Genomic DNA, 6,000 nt, shown 5'->3' with positions numbered 1-6,000 from the left:
CAGGCTGGTCTCGAACTCACAGAGATCCGCCTGCCTCTGCCTCCCGAGTGCTGGGATTAAAGGCGTGCGCCACCATCGCCCGGCTCCTATGGCCCTATTTTTAATTTATAGTTGTGGGAGGTAATACTTGAATGAAACCTTTCCCCAAGTCTCTTCCCTGCTCGTGTTACATAAAATTCTGTGCCTTTGGTTGACACTGCACTAAGTAGTGTTTATTGCCCTTTCACCCAAGAGGAAACTGAGGCCGAAAAACCCAAGCAAGGTTACCCTGCAAGGAGTAGAGCCCAGATTTGGTATTAATTTGATTATGGAATATAGACTTGGTAGTTTCTTACATACAATTTCTATAAGCGTTAATAATAAGTCTTATACCTTCAACTTGTTGAAAGTTGTGTTGTTTGTTCATTTTTGTTTTTTGAAACAGGGTTTCTCTATATGGCCCTGACTGTTCAGGAACTCGCTCTGTAGACCAGGCTGGCCTCGAACTCAGAGATCTGCCTGCCCCGCCTCCCAAGTGCTGGATTAAAGGCTTATGCCACCATCACCCAGTTTGAAACCTGTATTTTAAAATAACACCTAGGATTTCAGATTTTGCCTGTGTGTTGGAATGCTTCATTAATCCACCAGAAGACTGTGTGTGTGTGTGTGTGTGTGTGTGTGTGTGTGTGTGTGTGTGTGTATCAGGCATTTTAGTAACCCACATGCATTTCTAGTAATTTGATGGAGGAAGGTCATTGGTTGATTAAATAAAGAAGCTGCTTGCCCTGATAGGTTAGAACATAGGTGGGAGGAGCAGACGCTGGGAGGAAGAGGAAGTGAGCTCAGAGACTCGACAGCTCTCCTCTCAGGGGCAGACGTCTCAGAGAGACACGAGATGCTCCACTCTTGCGGGCAGAGGCGAGAGCTCTGCTCTCTGAGGCACACGCGATGAAGCTCCGACCCAGGATGGACGTAGGCTAGAATCTTCCCGGTAAGCGCACCTTGGGGTGCGACACACATGATTGGAAATGGGTTAGTCCAGGAGCGAGAGTTAGCCGAGAAAAGGGCTAAAGCTAAAGAGCCAAGCAGTGTTTAAATGAATACAATGTCCGTGTAATTATTCCGGGTAAAGCTAGCCGTGATGGCTGCCGGGTGGCGGGAAGCAGCCCACCGCTCCTATTACTACAGTAATTTCCAGAATACTCTTGGTTCCCTTTCTTTACAGTAAGTGGACTGACGAGCTAAGGTGAGCCCCCCCCCCCGTGCCCCTTTTCTTTTAAGACAGCATGTCACACATCCCAAGCTGGACGGCAGAGTATGACTTTGAACTCCTGATCCTTCCGCCTCTGCTTCCCAAAATGCTAGGATTGCAGCTGTGTGCCTCCACACCTGTTGGGGTTTTTTGTGTGTTTGTTTTGTTTTGTTTTGCAGTGGTGGGCTTTGTGCTGGCAAGCGCTTTACCAGCTGAGCCACCTCTCAGCCCTTATGTGAGTTTTTAAGTGTCAGGCTGGTTGTTTCTAGGTGATAGTCCTATACTTGATGTCTGATTTCAAAGAGGTACCTCCATCTGATGGATTGGTGACTTTAGCACGATCCCCGTTGAATACTGCACTCTGAATGATAGCTTGTATCCTTAAGTATGGTAAGTTTGTTGGGATAAATAATCCCAGAATTGAGCCAGTGAGATAGCCCACTGGGTAAAAGTGCTTGCTGTCAAGCTGGGCTTGAGTTCAGTCTCAGGAACCATATGATGGAAGGAGAGAACTGGCACCTTTAGTTGACCTCTGACCTCCATATGAACACATAGTACACACTTACGCACATATACTCACTAATGATTGTTTTAAAAAATTTCAGCCTTGAGCTGGAGAGATGGCTCAGCAGTTAAGAGCATTGCCTGCTCTTCCAAAGGTCCTGTTCAATTCCCAGCAACCACATGGTGGCTCACAACCATCTGTAATGAGGTCTGGTGCCCTCTTCTGGCTTGCAGGGATACACACAGACAGAACATTGTATACATAATAAATAAACAAATAAATAAATAGTTTAAAAAAAAATTTCAGCCTTAGAATTGAGGGTTTTTTTTCCATAGTTTTTTTGTGTCCATCAATCTAACTTGGGAGCTGCTTGCCCGGAGAGTAAGAAGTAGCCACGAGCCCAGCCCTGTAGTTCTGGTAGAGTCAGCAAGGCCTAGCTTGCCGATATTGTGTGTCTTTCTTGGGTGGGACTCCTTACAGGAACTTGATCTTGCTCACTGTGCCGAGGTGTGGGGAGAATCATTGAAAGGAAGCGTGGGAAAAGACAGCTTCCTCTTTTTGTTCTTAGAGGAAGTTGAGAACCAAGTTTTGTGCTCTGTGAACAGCTGTGCAAGCCCTTGCTGCCGGTGTGCTGGGTGTGTGGGTGGGTGGGAGGAGGTGCGAGGGGGGTGTACTTCCTCAGAACCGAGTGTCAGTGTATGGTTGCACCTGTTTTCGGAGCATGTCATCATCATAATAGACCTGTATCTGGCCAGAAAAAGGTGCTGCTTACTGTGCGTCTAGGGACAGGCCACTGTAGTATTGCCCTGGCAACAGCATCCTTCAGGTAGTCCTTTGATTTAACTAGATATGGCCTTGATTACTTTGAGATGGTCTTGGCAGACACAGTTCCTTTTCAGGTGTGTCATAAATTGTTACTTTTTTCTTCTTTTTTGAGAGAGGGTCTCACTATGTAACCCAGGCTGACCTAGAACACAGAGCTCCACCTGCCTCTTCCTCCCAAGTGCTGGGATTAAAGGCATGTACCCATGCCCTGCTATAAATTGTATTTCTTTTTAGGTGGTCCAGGAACCACCAGACTCATGAATGAACACCGATTTTACATCTGTGTGGGCAAAGGACCCAGCCCGTTTAACCTGCAGGAAATAAGACAAATCCAGGCAATTCTGTGCTTTCAAGAAGCCCTCTGTCAGGTGTTTGGGCCAGCCCTGGGTGAATCTCCCTTGTAGTACGCTGCCATCCCAGGCTTTCCTTGTTTTGAGAGACAGTCAGTTTTTACTAAAACTTGACATATGCAGAAAATGCACCCGACACTGTTAAGCTCATGGTTTTTACCAGTGGATCTCTCTGTGTGACCAGAAAGGATCCAGTCAGTTTGCTGTAATAGTTGGTGAAGCTTTGATATGTGATGACATCACATTTGAATGACATCTCATGTGACATCATCTGAGTTGGGACCAGCGTGGAGCAGTGGACCTAGGTTGACTGACACTTGCTCAGTTTCTTTCCCAGACACCCTGTAGGCCTTTCTCTCTGGGCCCATCTGTTTAGGGCTTCCTGCACATAGAAAGGCTGCTTGATCCTTTGCCACTATTTTTGTAGGCTATCCAAGGTGTTCTACTCCCTGGAAAAATCCATCTGCCACTACCTGGAGCTGATTCACAATTTTAGTCTAATTCATGTCTGACAGTGACTAGAATTATGGGAAAGTTGTTGACTTTTTAAAACGCATGTGGTTGGGCTAGAGAGATGGCTGGCTCAGCAGTTAAGAGAACTTGCTATTCTTGAAGAAGACCCAACTTTATTTCCCAGCACCCATGTTGTTGGCTCCTGACTGCCTGAAACTCCGACTCTAAGTGATTTGACACCTTTTCTGCCCTTCCTAGGCACCTGTACATACGTGTATACTCACATGCTCTTTATTTCCTTGAAACACAGTGTCTGTCTCACTGTGTAGCCTTGACTGGCCTGGAACAGAGATCATCCTGCCTCTGCTTCTGCCTCCTGAGTACTGGGATTAAAGAAGTGCACTGCACACCTGAAAAAATTAAATCTTTTTTTAAAAAAAGTTTATGTTGGGGCCTGGAGAGATGGCTCAGTGGTTAAGAGCACTGCCTGCTCTTCCAAAGGTCCTGAGTTCAATTCCCAGCAACCATTTGGTGGCTCACAACCATCTATAATGAGATCTGGTACTCTCTTCTGGCCTGCAGGCATTCATGCAGGCAGAACATTGTATATATAATAAATAAATAAATCTTAAAAAAAGAAAAAGAAATCACTTACAGTAATTAAAAAAAAAGTTCATGGGCTGGAGAGATGGCTCGGAGGTTAAGAGCACTGACTGCTCTTCCAGAGGTCAGCTGGAGCTAATATCCAGCTAGTATCGGGTCCGTCCAAGAAAGGCTAAAGGCAATGCTAGAACTCTCTTCTTTTTCAACTGTCAGGGAGGAGCAACGGATGGCCAGCCACTCAAGGTTCGCACCCTGTGGCTCACCACGTGCATTTATAGAACTCTACCCTACTTGGGTAAGTTTGTAAAGCTGGGGTCATGCAGCTTATTAAGACAGTGTCTGTCTTCAGTGAAGAAGCAGGATGTGGGAAATGCTCATGGTGGGAGGCCGCCGAACGCTGGAAGAATGCATTGCTGTGGCTGGAGTCTGCAAGGCCAAGGCCCTGGGACAGAAGCAGTGAGGTGGGCGCAGGATGCTTTCTCTATGCTCACTCCTTACTTCCAAGCCTCCCTTTCATTTTGTCTGTCTGTCTGTCTATCTATCTATCCATCAATCCATCCATCCATCCATTTATCTATGACTTTTAAAGACAGGGTCTCACTATGTAGCTCTGGCTGGCCTGGAACTCAGAGTCCCTGCCTCTGCCTCCATAATCCTGGGATGAACTTCACAGGTGTACTTCACACCTGGCCTTCTAAGCGCTTATATTTTTCTTACATGTGTTTGTTTGCTTGCTTAGTTAGTATGGGGGGGGGGAGTGTCTAGGCTACAACACATTTAAGTAAAAGAAAAACTTGTGGGAATTGCTTTTCCTTCTACCATACCGCTTTCAGAGATTAAACTCAGATCACCAGACCTGGTGGCAAATGCCCTTGCTCCTAGAGCCCTGACGTCATGCCTCCTTTTGGTTAGATCCAACACAGACTGAAATATATCATTTTCTGTAGCATGAATAATAGAAACCCAGAGGTTCAAGCTGAAAAATCAGAGAAGCAAAGCACCCAACCACTAGAAAGACTTTTTACCTCTACCAAACCTTCAGACCCAAAGGGCAACATCCTGTCTTCACAAACCCTCAGACTGCACACTCCACTGAGTTCCTGTCTCTTCTTTATATTTTTCTCTCACCCATTCATATCACTCCTGTCTCCACCTCTCTAGTACTGGGATTAAAAGTGTGTGACTCCCAAACACTTGGATTAAAGGTGTGAACCACCACCACCTGGATCTGTTTCTGGATCAATCTTGTGTAGTCCAGGGTAGCCTTGAACTCACAGAGATCCGTCTGCCTTGGTCTCCCAAGTCCTGCAACTAAAGGTGTGTGCCACCACTCCCTGGCCCCTAGTGGCTTAGCTTTGCATTCTGATTTTTAGGCAAGGTTTATTTATTAAAATACAAATAAAATATCATTGCAGTTTTTGCGGAGGGATAATCTATCATGTGTACCTTCCACGGTTCATCTGCTCATCCATTGGGAGTACGTAAGCCGTTGCTTACACCCTTTGTGACTGCAGCTTCCACAAACAAGTGGACAGCATTTGTTTGAGTCCTGTGTTCAGTTCTTGATACATTCAGAGGTGGAGTTCCTGGGCTGTATGGTGCTTCTATGTGTGATTTGAGGAATTACCAACTCATTCTCCGCAGTGCTGAACCATTGTACAGTCCTACCATCAGCGCCCGAAGTTTCCAGTTTCTCTTAGCTGTCTTGTGGGTTGGGAGGAGGTCCTTATTGTGGTTCAAACTGCATTCCTCTAATTAATGATGATGGCCCTTTCTCGTGCTCAGTAGCTTTCGTATCTTTAGAAGGTTGCCCATTCAAGGCCCTTTGCTTATTTGTAAACTGATGTTTTTCTCAGTGAGTTGGAGGACATGTTTACATATTTGGGGCTCTGAACCTTAAGTGCATCTCTCCCAGGCTTTATTCTTATATGTGTGAGCAGGTGTGTATTAATCCCAAGGCAGATGCTGCCACACCGGGAGGGCTTTTATTCAGCTGCTCCACAGCCACTGGCTACACCTGGGCTGTAGACAGG

At 46.0% G+C, this 6,000-nt stretch overlaps 1 protein-coding gene across 7 annotated transcripts in view; it reads left to right on the top strand.

Moving 5' to 3' along the window:
* Ttc13 (tetratricopeptide repeat domain 13) overlaps positions 1-6,000 on the top strand; it is a 54,362-nt gene that overhangs the window by 3,106 nt on the left and 45,256 nt on the right. The gene's annotated exons all lie outside the window — the stretch shown is intronic.

The sequence above is a fragment of the Microtus ochrogaster genome, chromosome 4 (genome assembly GCF_000317375.1).
Source record: "Microtus ochrogaster isolate Prairie Vole_2 chromosome 4, MicOch1.0, whole genome shotgun sequence".
NCBI lineage: Eukaryota > Metazoa > Chordata > Mammalia > Rodentia > Cricetidae > Microtus > Microtus ochrogaster.
This window is presented reverse-complemented; position numbering and strand designations above follow the sequence as displayed.